The sequence below is a fragment of the Salvelinus alpinus genome, chromosome 3 (assembly GCF_045679555.1).
Source record: "Salvelinus alpinus chromosome 3, SLU_Salpinus.1, whole genome shotgun sequence".
NCBI classification, from domain to species: Eukaryota; Metazoa; Chordata; class Actinopteri; order Salmoniformes; family Salmonidae; genus Salvelinus; species Salvelinus alpinus.
Window position 1 is genome coordinate 110,144,507 of NC_092088.1, and position 15,065 is coordinate 110,159,571.

General features: G+C 37.5%; 5 non-coding genes across 5 annotated transcripts; all 5 read left to right on the forward strand.

Moving 5' to 3' along the window:
- Positions 1 to 2,308: 2,308 nt before the first annotated feature.
- On the forward strand, positions 2,309 to 2,381 carry trnav-uac (transfer RNA valine (anticodon UAC)). Its single transcript has one exon. It is a non-coding gene; the product is annotated as a tRNA-Val (tRNA).
- A 1,305-nt stretch (positions 2,382 to 3,686) lies between these two features.
- Positions 3,687 to 3,759, forward strand: trnav-uac (transfer RNA valine (anticodon UAC)). The gene has a single exon. It is a non-coding gene; the product is annotated as a tRNA-Val (tRNA).
- A 1,153-nt stretch (positions 3,760 to 4,912) lies between these two features.
- Positions 4,913 to 4,985, forward strand: trnav-aac (transfer RNA valine (anticodon AAC)). The gene has a single exon. It is a non-coding gene; the product is annotated as a tRNA-Val (tRNA).
- A 1,452-nt stretch (positions 4,986 to 6,437) lies between these two features.
- trnav-cac (transfer RNA valine (anticodon CAC)) lies at positions 6,438 to 6,510 on the forward strand. Its single transcript has one exon. It is a non-coding gene; the product is annotated as a tRNA-Val (tRNA).
- Positions 6,511 to 8,792: 2,282 nt separating this feature from the next.
- trnav-aac (transfer RNA valine (anticodon AAC)) lies at positions 8,793 to 8,865 on the forward strand. The gene has a single exon. It is a non-coding gene; the product is annotated as a tRNA-Val (tRNA).
- Positions 8,866 to 15,065: the final 6,200 nt, after the last annotated feature.

Here is a 15,065-nt window from a genome sequence, read left to right on the forward strand (position 1 = left end):
TTTCGAAACCGGGTGGAAACAGTGCTCTTTGACACATTCAGTAAGAACTGTATTTATAACAGAGAATAGTTGCTTTCATAAATGCCTTATTTTGGAAATTCAAAGACATGCAGTGAATATCAGTAAAATTTGGTTTAGTCCTTGCAAAAATATAATGCAGCAGTTTCTGTAGTGTAGTGGTTATCACATTCGCTTAACACGCGAAAGGTCCCCGGTTCGACACCGGGTGGAAACAGTGCATTCTTTCATAAATGCCTTATTTTGGAAATTCAAATACCTGCAGTGAATAGCGGTAAAATTTGGTTTAGTCCTTGCAAAAACCACAAGCAGTAGTTTCTGTAGTGTATTGGTTATCACATTCGCTTTACATGCGAAAGGTCCCCGGTTCAAAACTTGGTGGAAACAGTGCTCTTTGACACATTCAGTAAGAACTGTATTTATAACAGTGAATAGTTGCTTTCATAAATGCCTTATTTTGGAAATTCAAATAAATGATGTGAATATCAGTAAAATTTGGTTTAGTCCTTGCAAAAACCACATGCAGCAGTTTCTGTATTGTAGTGGTTATCACATTCGCTTCACACGCGAAAGGTCCCCGGGTGGAAACAGTGCTCTTTGACACATTCAGTAAGAACTGTATTTATAACAGTGAATAGTTGCTTTCATAAATGCCTTATTTTGGAAATTCAAAGACATGCAGTGAATATCAGTAAAATTTGGTTTAGTCCTTGCAAAAATCACATGCAGCAGTTTCTGTAGTGTAGTGGTTATCACGTTCGCTTAACACGCGAAAGGTACCTGGTTTGAAACCGGGTGGAAAAAGTGATTTCTTTCATAAATGCCTTATTTTGGAAATTCAAATACATGCAGTGAATAGCAGTAAAATTTGGTTTAGTCCTTGCAAAAACCACATGCAGTAGTTTCTGTAGTGTAGTGGTTATCACATTCGCTTTACATGCGAAAGGTCCCCGGTTCGAAACTTGGTGGAAACAGTGCTCTTTGACACATTCAGTAAGAACTGTATTTATAACAGTGAATAGTTGCTTTCATAAATGCCTTATTTTGGAAATTCAAATAAATGATGTGAATATCAGTAAAATTTGGTTTAGTCCTTGCAAAAACCACATGCAGCAGTTTCTGTAGTGTAGTGGTTATCACATTCGCTTCACACGCAAAAGGTCCCCGGGTGGAAACAGTGCTCTTTGACACATTCAGTAAGAACTGTATTTATAACAGTGAATAGTTGCTTTCATAAATGCCATATTTTGGAAATTCAAAGACATGCAGTGAATATCAGTAAAATTTGGTTTAGTCCTTGCAAAAATCACATGCAGCAGTTTCTGTAGTGTAGTGGTTATCACGTTCGCTTAACACGCGAAAGGTACCTGGTTTGAAACCGGGTGGAAAAAGTGCTTTCTTTCATAAATGCCATATTTTGGAAATTCAAATACATGCAGTGAATATCAGTAAAATTTGGTTTAGTCCTTGCAAAAAGCACATGAAGCAGTTTCTGTAGTGTAGTGGTTATCACATTCGCTTCACACGCGAAAGGTCCCCGGTTCGAAACCGGGTGGAAACAGTGCTCTTTGACACATTCAGTAAGAACTGTATTTATAACAGATAATAATATTTTGGAAATTCAAATACATGCAGTGAATAGCAGTAAAATTTGGTTTAGTCCTTGCAAAAATCACATGCGGCAGTTTCTGTAGTGTAGTGGTTATCACGTTCGCTTTACATGCGAAAGGTCCCCGGTTCGAAACCGGGTGGAAACAATGCTCTTTGACACATTCAGTAAGAACTGTATTTATAACAGTGAATAGTTGCTTTCATAAATGCCTTATTTTGGAAATTCAAAGACATGCAGTGAATATCAGTAAAATTTGGTTTAGTCCTTGCAAAAACCACATGAAGCAGTTTCTGTAGTGTAGTGGTTATCACATTTGCTTCACACGCGAAAGGTCCCCGGTTCGAAACCGGGTGGAAACATTGCTCTTTGACACATTCAGTAAGAACTGTATTTATAACAGATAATAATATTTTGGAAATTCAAATACATGCAGTGAATATCAGTAAAATTTGGTTTAGTCCTTGCAAAAACCACACGAAGCAGTTTCTGTAGTGTAGTGGTTATCACATTCGCTTCACACGCGAAAGGTCCCCGGTTCGAAACCGGGTGGAAACAGTGCTCTTTGACACATTCAGTAAGAACTGTATTTATAACAGATATTAATATTTTGGAAATTCAAATACATGCAGTGAATAGCAGTAAAATTTGGTTTAGTCCTTGCAAAAATCACATGCGGCAGTTTCTGTAGTGTAGTGGTTATCACGTTCGCTTTACACGCGAAAGGTCCCCGGTTCGAAACCGGGTGGAAACAGTGCTCTTTAACACATTCAGTAAGAACTGTATTTATAACAGTGAATAGTTGCTTTCATAAATGCCTTATTTTGGAAATTCAAATAAATGATGTGAATATCAGTAAAATTTGGTTTAGTCCTTGCAAAAATCACATGCGGCAGTTTCTGTAGTGTAGTGGTTATCACGTTCGCTTAACACGCGAAAGGTCCCTGGTTTGAAACCGGGTGGAAAAAGTGCTTTCTTTCATAAATGCCTTATATTGGAAATTCAAATACATGCAGTGAATATCAGTAAAATTTGGTTTAGTCCTTGCAAAAACCACATGCAGCGATTTCTGTAATGTAGTGATTATCACATTCGCTTCACACGCGAAAGGTCCCCGGTTCGAAACCTGGGTGGAAACAGTGCTCTTTGACACATTCAGTAAGAACTGTATTTATAACAGTGAATAGTTGCTTTCATAAATGCCTTATTTTGGAAATTCAAATAAATGATGTGAATATCAGTAAAATTTGGTTTAGTCCTTGCAAAAATCGCATGCGGCAGTTTCTGTAGTGTAGTGGTTATCACGTTCGCTTTACACGCGAAAGGTCCCCGGTTCGAAACCGTGTGGAAACAATGCTCTTTGACACATTCAGTAAGAACTGTATTTATAACAGTGAATAGTTGCTTTCATAAATGCCTTATTTTGGAAATTCAAAGACATGCAGTGAATATCAGTAAAATTTGGTTTAGTCCTTGCAAAAACCACATGAAGCAGTTTCTGTAGTGTAGTGGTTATCACATTTGCTTCACACGCGAAAGGTCCCCGGTTCGAAACCGGGTGGAAACAGTGCTCTTTGACACATTCAGTAAGAACTGTATTTATAACAGATAATAATATTTTGGAAATTCAAATACATGCAGTGAATATCAGTAAAATTTGGTTTAGTCCTTGCAAAAACCACATGCAGTAGTTTCTGTAGTGTATTGGTTATCACATTCGCTTTACATGCGAAAGGTCCCCGGTTTGAAACTGGGTGGAAAAAGTGCTTTCTTTCATAAATGCCTTATTTTGGAAATTCAAATACATGCAGTCAATATCAGTAAAATTTGGTTTAGTCCTTGCAAAAACCACATGCAGCAGTTTCTGTAGTGTAGTGGTTATCACATTTGCTTCACACGCTAAAGGTCCCCGGTTCGAAACCGGGTGGAAACAGTGCTCTTTGACACATTCAGTAAGAACTGTATTTATAACAGAGAATAATAATATTTTGGAAATTCAAATACATGCAGTGAATAGCAGTAAAATTTGGTTTAGTCCTTGCAAAAATCACATGCGGCAGTTTCTGTAGTGTAGTGGTTATCACGTTCGCTTTACACGCGAAAGGTCCCCGGTTCGAAACCGGGTGGAAACAGTGCTCTTTAACACATTCAGTAAGAACTGTATTTATAACAGTGAATAGTTGCTTTCATAAATGCCTTATTTTGGAAATTCAAATAAATGATGTGAATATCAGTAAAATTTGGTTTAGTCCTTGCAAAAATCACATGCGGCAGTTTCTGTAGTGTAGTGGTTATCACGTTCGCTTAACACGCGAAAGGTCCCTGGTTTGAAACCGGGTGGAAAAAGTGCTTTCTTTCATAAATGCCTTATATTGGAAATTCAAATACATGCAGTGAATATCAGTAAAATTTGGTTTAGTCCTTGCAAAAACCACATGCAGCGATTTCTGTAATGTAGTGATTATCACATTCGCTTCACACGCGAAAGGTCCCCGGTTCGAAACCTGGGTGGAAACAGTGCTCTTTGACACATTCAGTAAGAACTGTATTTATAACAGTGAATAGTTGCTTTCATAAATGCCTTATTTTGGAAATTCAAATAAATGATGTGAATATCAGTAAAATTTGGTTTAGTCCTTGCAAAAATCACATGCGGCAGTTTCTGTAGTGTAGTGGTTATCACGTTCGCTTTACACGCGAAAGGTCCCCGGTTCGAAACCGTGTGGAAACAATGCTCTTTGACACATTCAGTAAGAACTGTATTTATAACAGTGAATAGTTGCTTTCATAAATGCCTTATTTTGGAAATTCAAAGACATGCAGTGAATATCAGTAAAATTTGGTTTAGTCCTTGCAAAAACCACATGCAGCAGTTTCTGTAGTGTAGTGGTTATCACATTTGCTTCACACGCTAAAGGTCCCCGGTTCGAAACCGGGTGGAAACAGTGCTCTTTGACACATTCAGTAAGAACTGTATTTATAACAGAGAATAATAATATTTTGGAAATTCAAATACATGCAGTGAATAGCAGTAAAATTTGGTTTAGTCCTTGCAAAAATCACATGCGGCAGTTTCTGTAGTGTAGTGGTTATCACGTTTGCTTTACACGCGAAAGGTCCCCGTTTCGAAACCGGGTGGAAACAGTGTTCTTTGACACATTCAGTAAGAACTGTATTTATAACAGTGAATAGTTGCTTTCATAAATGCCTTATTTTGGAAATTCAAAGACATGCAGTGAATATCAGTAAAATTTGGTTTAGTCCTTGCAAAAATAAAATGCAGCAGTTTCTGTAGTGTAGTGGTTATCACGTTCGCTTAACACGCGAAAGGTCCCCGGTTCGAAACCGGGTGGAAACAGTGCATTCTTTCATAAATGCCTTATTTTGTAAATTCAAATACCTGCAGTGAATAGCAGTAAAATTTGGTTTAGTCCTTGCAAAAACCACATGCAGTAGTTTCTGTAGTGTATTGGTTATCACATTCGCTTTACATGCGAAAGGTCCCCGGTTCGAAACTTGGTGGAAACAGTGCTCTTTGACACATTCAGTAAGAACTGTATTTATAACAGTGAATAGTTGCTTTCATAAATGCCTTATTTTGGAAATTCAAATAAATGATGTGAATATCAGTAAAATTTGGTTTAGTCCTTGCAAAAACCACATGCAGCAGTTTCTGTAGTGTAGTGGTTATCACATTCGCTTCACATGCGAAAGGTCCCCGGGTGGAAACAGTGCTCTTTGACACATTCAGTAAGAACTGTATTTATAACAGTGAATAGTTGCTTTCATAAATGCCTTATTTTGGAAATTCAAAGACATGCAGTGAATATTAGTAAAATTTGGTTTAGTCCTTGCAAAAATCACATGCAGCAGTTTCTGTAGTGTAGTGGTTATCACGTTCGCTTAACACGCAAAAGGTCCCTGGTTTGAAACCCGGTGGAAAAAGTGCTTTCTTTCATAAATGCCTTATTTTGGAAATTCAAATACATGCAGTGAATATCAGTAAAATTTGGTTTAGTCCTTGCAAAAACCACATGAAGCAGTTTCTGTAGTGTAGTGGTTATCACGTTTGCTTTACACGTGAAAGGTCCCCGGTTCGAAACCGGGTGTAAACAGTGCTCTTTGACACATTCAGTAAGAACTGTATTTATAACAGTGAATAGTTGCTTTCATAAATGCCTTATTTTGGAAATTCAAAGACATGCAGTGAATATCAGTAAAATTTGGTTTAGTCCTTGCAAAAATCACATGCAGCAGTTTCTGTAGTGTAGTGGTTATCACGTTCGCTTAACACGCGAAAGGTCCCTGGTTTGAAACCGGGTGGAAAAAGTGCTTTCTTTCATAAATGCCTTATATTGGAAATTCAAATACATGCAGTAAATATCAGTAACATTTGGTTTAGTCCTTGCAAAAACCAAATGCAGCGATTTCTGTAGTGTAGTGGTTATCACATTCGCTTCACACCAGAAAGTTCCCCGGTTTGAAACCGGGTGGTAACAGTGCTCTTTGACCAATTCAGTAAGAACTGTATTTATAACAGTGAATAGTTGCTTTCATAAATGCCTTATTTTGGAAATTCAAATAAATGATGTGAATATCAGTAAAATTTGGTTTAGTCCTTGCAAAAATCACATGCAGCAGTTTCTGTAGTGTAGTGGTTATCACGTTCGCTTAACACGCGAAAGGTCCCTGGTTTGAAACCGGGTGGAAAAAGAGCTTTCTTTCATAAATGCCTTATTTTGGAAATTCAAATACATGCAGTGAATATCAGTAAAATTTGGTTTAGTCCTTGCAAAAAACACATGAAGCAGTTTCTGTAGTGTAGTGGTTATCACGTTCGCTTCACACGCGAAAGGTCCCCGGTTCGAAACCGGGTGGAAACAGTGCTCTTTGACACATTCAGTAAGAACTGTATTTATAACAGTGAATAGTTGCTTTCATAAATGCCTTATTTTGGAAATTCAAAGACATGCAGTGAATATCAGTAAAATTTGGTTTAGTCCTTGCAAAAATAAAATGCAGCAGTTTCTGTAGTGTAGTGGTTATCACGTTTGCTTAACACGCGAAAGGTCCCCGGTTCGAAACCGGGTGGAAACAGTGAATTCTTTCATAAATGCCTTATTTTGGAAATTCAAATACCTGCAGTGAATAGCAGTAAAATTTGGTTTAGTCCTTGCAAAAACCACATGCAGTAGTTTCTGTAGTGTATTGGTTATCACATTCGCTTTACATGCGAAAAGTCCCCGGTTCAAAACTTGGTGGAAACAGTGATCTTTGACACATTCAGTAAGAACTGTATTTATAACAGTGAATAGTTGCTTTCATAAATGCCTTATTTTGGAAATTCAAATAAATGATGTGAATATCAGTAAAATTTGGTTTAGTCCTTGCAAAAACCACATGCAGCAGTTTCTGTAGTGTAGTGGTTATCACATTCGCTTCACACGCGAAAGGTCCCCGGGTGGAAACAGTGCTCTTTGACACATTCAGTAAGAACTGTATTTATAACAGTGAATAGTTGCTTTCATAAATGCCTTATTTTGGAAATTCAAAGACATGCAGTGAATATCAGTAAAATTTGGTTTAGTCCTTGCAAAAATAAAATGCAGCAGTTTCTGTAGTGTAGTGGTTATCACGTTTGCTTAACACGCGAAAGGTCCCCGGTTCGAAACCGGGTGGAAACAGTGAATTCTTTCATAAATGCCTTATTTTGGAAATTCAAATACCTGCAGTGAATAGCAGTAAAATTTGGTTTAGTCCTTGCAAAAACCACATGCAGTAGTTTCTGTAGTGTATTGGTTATCACATTCGCTTTACATGCGAAAGGTCCCCGGTTCAAAACTTGGTGGAAACAGTGATCTTTGACACATTCAGTAAGAACTGTATTTATAACAGTGAATAGTTGCTTTCATAAATGCCTTATTTTGGAAATTCAAATAAATGATGTGAATATCAGTAAAATTTGGTTTAGTCCTTGCAAAAACCACATGCAGCAGTTTCTGTAGTGTAGTGGTTATCACATTCGCTTCACACGCGAAAGGTCCCCGGGTGGAAACAGTGCTCTTTGACACATTCAGTAAGAACTGTATTTATAACAGTGAATAGTTGCTTTCATAAATGCCTTATTTTGGAAATTCAAAGACATGCAGTGAATATCAGTAAAATTTGGTTTAGTCCTTGCAAAAATCACATGCAGCAGTTTCTGTAGTGTAGTGGTTATCACGTTCGCTTAACACGCAAAAGGTCCCTGGTTTGAAACCGGGTGGAAAAAGTGCTTTCTTTCATAAATGCCTTATTTTGGAAATTCAAATACATGCAGTGAATATCAGTAAAATTTGGTTTAGTCCTTGCAAAAACCACATGAAGCAGTTTCTGTAGTGTAGTGGTTATCACGTTTGCTTTACACGCGAAAGGTCCCCGTTTCGAAACCGGGTGGAAACAGTGCTCTTTGACACATTCAGTAAGAACTGTATTTATAACAGTGAATAGTTGCTTTCATAAATGCCTTATTTTGGAAATTCAAAGACATGCAGTGAATATCAGTAAAATTTGGTTTAGTCCTTGCAAAAATCACATGCAGCAGTTTCTGTAGTGTAGTGGTTATCACGTTCGCTTAACACGCGAAAGGTCCCTGGTTTGAAACCGGGTGGAAAAAGAGCTTTCTTTCATAAATGCCTTATTTTGGAAATTCAAATACATGCAGTGAATATCAGTAAAATTTGGTTTAGTCCTTGCGAAAATCACATGCAGCAGTTTCTGTAGTGTAGTGGTTATCACATTTGCTTCACACGCTAAAGGTCCCCGGTTCGAAACCGGGTGGAAACAGTGCTCTTTGACACATTCAGTAAGAACTGTATTTATAACAGAGAATAATAATATTTTGGAAATTCAAATACATGCAGTGAATAGCAGTAAAATTTGGTTTAGTCCTTGCAAAAATCACATGCGGCAGTTTCTGTAGTGTAGTGGTTATCACGTTTGCTTTACACGCGAAAGGTCCCCGTTTCGAAACCGGGTGGAAACAGTGTTCTTTGACACATTCAGTAAGAACTGTATTTATAACAGAGAATAGTTGCTTTCATAAATGCCTTATTTTGGAAATTCAAAGACATGCAGTGAATATCAGTAAAATTTGGTTTAGTCCTTGCAAAAATAAAATGCAGCAGTTTCTGTAGTGTAGTGGTTATCACGTTCGCTTAACACGCGAAAGGTCCCCGGTTCGAAACCGGGTGGAAACAGTGCATTCTTTCATAAATGCCTTATTTTGGAAATTCAAATACCTGCAGTGAATAGCAGTAAAATTTGGTTTAGTCCTTGCAAAAACCACATGCAGTAGTTTCTGTAGTGTATTGGTTATCACATTCGCTTTACATGCGAAAGGTCCCCGGTTCGAAACTTGGTGGAAACAGTGCTCTTTGACACATTCAGTAAGAACTGTATTTATAACAGTGAATAGTTGCTTTCATAAATGCCTTATTTTGGAAATTCAAATAAATGATGTGAATATCAGTAAAATTTGGTTTAGTCCTTGCAAAAACCACATGCAGCAGTTTCTGTAGTGTAGTGGTTATCACATTCGCTTCACACGCGAAAGGTCCCCGGGTGGAAACAGTGCTCTTTGACACATTCAGTAAGAACTGTATTTATAACAGTGAATAGTTGCTTTCATAAATGCCTTATTTTGGAAATTCAAAGACATGCAGTGAATATTAGTAAAATTTGGTTTAGTCCTTGCAAAAATCACATGCAGCAGTTTCTGTAGTGTAGTGGTTATCACGTTCGCTTAACACGCAAAAGGTCCCTGGTTTGAAACCCGGTGGAAAAAGTGCTTTCTTTCATAAATGCCTTATTTTGGAAATTCAAATACATGCAGTGAATATCAGTAAAATTTGGTTTAGTCCTTGCAAAAACCACATGAAGCAGTTTCTGTAGTGTAGTGGTTATCACGTTTGCTTTACACGTGAAAGGTCCCCGGTTCGAAACCGGCTGTAAACAGTGCTCTTTGACACATTCAGTAAGAACTGTATTTATAACAGTGAATAGTTGCTTTCATAAATGCCTTATTTTGGAAATTCAAAGACATGCAGTGAATATCAGTAAAATTTGGTTTAGTCCTTGCAAAAATCACATGCAGCAGTTTCTGTAGTGTAGTGGTTATCACGTTCGCTTAACACGCGAAAGGTCCCTGGTTTGAAACCGGGTGGAAAAAGTGCTTTCTTTCATAAATGCCTTATATTGGAAATTCAAATACATGCAGTAAATATCAGTAACATTTGGTTTAGTCCTTGCAAAAACCAAATGCAGCGATTTCTGTAGTTTAGTGGTTATCACATTCGCTTCACACCAGAAAGTTCCCCGGTTCGAAACCGGGTGGTAACAGTGCTCTTTGACCAATTCAGTAAGAACTGTATTTATAACAGTGAATAGTTGCTTTCATAAATGCCTTATTTTGGAAATTCAAATAAATGATGTGAATATCAGTAAAATTTGGTTTAGTCCTTGCAAAAATCACATGCAGCAGTTTCTGTAGTGTAGTGGTTATCACGTTCGCTTAACACGCGAAAGGTCCCTGGTTTGAAACCGGGTGGAAAAAGAGCTTTCTTTCATAAATGCCTTATTTTGGAAATTCAAATACATGCAGTGAATATCAGTAAAATTTGGTTTAGTCCTTGCAAAAAACACATGAAGCAGTTTCTGTAGTGTAGTGGTTATCACGTTCGCTTCACACGCAAAAGGTCCCCGGTTCGAAACCGGGTGGAAACAGTGCTCTTTGACACATTCAGTAAGAACTGTATTTATAACAGTGAATAGTTGCTTTCATAAATGCCTTATTTTGGAAATTCAAAGACATGCAGTGAATATCAGTAAAATTTGGTTTAGTCCTTGCAAAAAGAAAATGCAGCAGTTTCTGTAGTGTAGTGGTTATCACGTTTGCTTAACACGCGAAAGGTCCCCGGTTCGAAACCGGGTGGAAACAGTGAATTCTTTCATAAATGCCTTATTTTGGAAATTCAAATACCTGCAGTGAATAGCAGTAAAATTTGGTTTAGTCCTTGCAAAAACCACATGCAGTAGTTTCTGTAGTGTATTGGTTATCACATTCGCTTTACATGCGAAAAGTCCCCGGTTCAAAACTTGGTGGAAACAGTGATCTTTGACACATTCAGTAAGAACTGTATTTATAACAGTGAATAGTTGCTTTCATAAATGCCTTATTTTGGAAATTCAAATAAATGATGTGAATATCAGTAAAATTTGGTTTAGTCCTTGCAAAAACCACATGCAGCAGTTTCTGTAGTGTAGTGGTTATCACATTCGCTTCACACGCGAAAGGTCCCCGGGTGGAAACAGTGCTCTTTGACACATTCAGTAAGAACTGTATTTATAACAGTGAATAGTTGCTTTCATAAATGCCTTATTTTGGAAATTCAAAGACATGCAGTGAATATCAGTAAAATTTGGTTTAGTCCTTGCAAAAATAAAATGCAGCAGTTTCTGTAGTGTAGTGGTTATCACGTTTGCTTAACACGCGAAAGGTCCCCGGTTCGAAACCGGGTGGAAACAGTGAATTCTTTCATAAATGCCTTATTTTGGAAATTCAAATACCTGCAGTGAATAGCAGTAAAATTTGGTTTAGTCCTTGCAAAAACCACATGCAGTAGTTTCTGTAGTGTATTGGTTATCACATTCGCTTTACATGCGAAAGGTCCCCGGTTCAAAACTTGGTGGAAACAGTGATCTTTGACACATTCAGTAAGAACTGTATTTATAACAGTGAATAGTTGCTTTCATAAATGCCTTATTTTGGAAATTCAAATAAATGATGTGAATATCAGTAAAATTTGGTTTAGTCCTTGCAAAAACCACATGCAGCAGTTTCTGTAGTGTAGTGGTTATCACATTCGCTTCACACGCGAAAGGTCCCCGGGTGGAAACAGTGCTCTTTGACACATTCAGTAAGAACTGTATTTATAACAGTGAATAGTTGCTTTCATAAATGCCTTATTTTGGAAATTCAAAGACATGCAGTGAATATCAGTAAAATTTGGTTTAGTCCTTGCAAAAATCACATGCAGCAGTTTCTGTAGTGTAGTGGTTATCACGTTCGCTTAACACGCAAAAGGTCCCCGGTTTGAAACCGGGTGGAAAAAGTGCTTTCTTTCATAAATGCCTTATTTTGGAAATTCAAATACATGCAGTGAATATCAGTAAAATTTGGTTTAGTCCTTGCAAAAACCACATGAAGCAGTTTCTGTAGTGTAGTGGTTATCACGTTTGCTTTACATGCGAAAGGTCCCCGTTTCGAAACCGGGTGGAAACAGTGCTCTTTGACACATTCAGTAAGAACTGTATTTATAACAGTGAATAGTTGCTTTCATAAATGCCTTATTTTGGAAATTCAAAGACATGCAGTGAATATCAGTAAAATTTGGTTTAGTCCTTGCAAAAATCACATGCAGCAGTTTCTGTAGTGTAGTGGTTCTCACGTTCGCTTAACACGCGAAAGGTCCCTGGTTTGAAACCGGGTGGAAAAAGAGCTTTCTTTCATAAATGCCTTATTTTGGAAATTCAAATACATGCAGTGAATATCAGTAAAATTTGGTTTAGTCCTTGCGAAAATCACAAGCAGCATTTTCTGTAGTGTAGTGGTTATCACGTTCGCTTAACACGCGAAAGGTCCCCGTTTCGAAACCGGGTGGAAACAGTGCTCTTTGACACATTCAGTAAGAACTGTATTTATAACAGAGAATAGTTGCTTTCATAAATGCCTTATTTTGGAAATTCAAAGACATGCAGTGAATATCAGTAAAATTTGGTTTAGTCCTTGCAAAAATAAAATGCAGCAGTTTCTGTAGTGTAGTGGTTATCACGTTCGCTTAACACGTGAAAGGTCCCCGGTTCGAATCCGGGTGGAAACAGTGCATTCTTTCATAAATGCCTTATTTTGGAAATTCAAATACCTGCAGTGAATAGCAGTAAAATTTGGTTTAGTCCTTGCAAAAACCACATGCAGTAGTTTCTGTAGTGTATTGGTTATCACATTCGCTTTACATGCGAAAGGTCCCCGGTTCAAAACTTGGTGGAAACAGTGCTCTTTGACACATTCAGTAAGAACTGTATTTATAACAGTGAATAGTTGCTTTCATAAATGCCTTATTTTGGAAATTCAAATAAATGATGTGAATATCAGTAAAATTTGGTTTAGTCCTTGCAAAAACCACATGCAGCAGTTTCTGTAGTGTAGTGGTTATCACATTCGCTTCACACGCGAAAGGTCCCCGGGTGGAAACAGTGCTCTTTGACACATTCAGTAAGAACTGTATTTATAACAGTGAATAGTTGCTTTCATAAATGCCTTATTTTGGAAATTCAAAGACATGCAGTGAATATCAGTAAAATTTGGTTTAGTCCTTGCAAAAATCACATGCAGCAGTTTCTGTAGTGTAGTGGTTATCACGTTCGCTTAACACGCAAAAGGTCCCCGGGTGGAAACAGTGCTCTTTGACACATTCAGTAAGAACTGTATTTATAACAGTGAATAGTTGCTTTCATAAATGCCTTATTTTGGAAATTCAAATAAATGATGTGAATATCAGTAAAATTTGGTTTAGTCCTTGCAAAAATCAAATGCAGCAGTTTCTGTAGTGTATTGGTTATCACATTCGCTTTACATGCGAAAGGTCCCCGGTTCAAAACTTGGTGGAAACAGTGCTCTTTGACACATTCAGTAAGAACTGTATTTATAACAGTGAATAGTTGCTTTCATAAATGCCTTATTTTGGAAATTCAAATAAATGATGTGAATATCAGTAAAATTTGGTTTAGTCCTTGCAAAAACCACATGCAGCAGTTTCTGTAGTGTAGTGGTTATCACATTCGCTTCACACGCGAAAGGTCCCCGGGTGGAAACAGTGCTCTTTGACACATTCAGTAAGAACTGTATTTATAACAGTGAATAGTTGCTTTCATAAATGCCTTATTTTGGAAATTCAAAGACATGCAGTGAATATCAGTAAAATTTGGTTTAGTCCTTGCAAAAATCACATGCAGCAGTTTCTGTAGTGTAGTGGTTATCACGTTCGCTTAACACGCAAAAGGTCCCTGGTTTGAAACCGGGTGGAAAAAGTGCTTTCTTTCATAAATGCCTTATTTTGGAAATTCAAATACATGCAGTGAATATCAGTAAAATTTGGTTTAGTCCTTGCAAAAACCACATGAAGCAGTTTCTGTAGTGTAGTGGTTATCACGTTTGCTTTACATGCGAAAGGTCCCCGGGTGGAAACAGTGCTCTTTGACACATTCAGTAAGAACTGTATTTATAACAGTGAATAGTTGCTTTCATAAATGCCTTATTTTGGAAATTCAAAGACATGCAGTGAATATCAGTAAAATTTGGTTTAGTCCTTGCAAAAATCACATGCAGCAGTTTCTGTAGTGTAGTGGTTATCACATTCGCTTCACACGCGAAAGCTCCCCGGGTGGAAACAGTGCTCTTTGACACATTCAGTAAGAACTGTATTTATAACAGTGAATAGTTGCTTTCATAAATATCTTATTTTGGAAATTCAAATAAATGATGTGAATATCAGTCAAATTTGGTTTAGTCCTTGCAAAACTCACATGCAGCAGTTTCTGTAGTGTAGTGGTTATGACGTTCGCTTAACACGCGAAAGGTCCCCGGTTCGAAACCTTTGTGGAAACAGTGCTCTTTGACACATTCAGTAGAACTGTATTTATAACAGTGAATAGTTGCTTTCATAAATGCCTTTTTTTGGAAATTCAAAGACATGCAGTGAATATCAGTAAAATTTGGTTTAGTCCTTGCAAAAACCACATGCAGCAGTTTCTGTAGTGTAGTGGTTAGGACATTCGCTACACACGCGAAAGGTCCCCGGTTCGAAACCGGGTGGAAACAGTGCTCTTTGACACATTCAGTAAGAACTGTATTCATAACAGTGTATAGTTGCTTTCATAAATGCCTTATTTTGGAAATTCAAAGACATGCAGTGAATATCAGTCAAATTTGGTTTAGTCCTTGCAAAACTCACATGCAGCAGTTTCTGTAGTGTAGTGGTTATGACGTTCGCTTAACACGCGAAAGGTCCCCGGGTCGAAACCAGGTGGAAACAGTGCTCTTTGACACATTCAGTAGAACTGTATTTATAACAGTGAATAGTTGCTTTCATAAATGCCTATTTTTGGAAATTCAAAGACATGCAGTGAATATCAGTAAAATTTGGTTTAGTCCTTGCAAAAACCACATGCAGCAGTTTCTGTAGTGTAGTGGTTATCACATTTGCTTCACACGCGAAAGGTCCCCGGTTCGGAACCGGGTGGAAACAGTGCTCTTTGACACATTCAGTAAGAACTGTATTTATAACAGTGAATAGTTGCTTTCATAAATGCCTTATTTTGGAAATTCAAAGACATGCAGTGA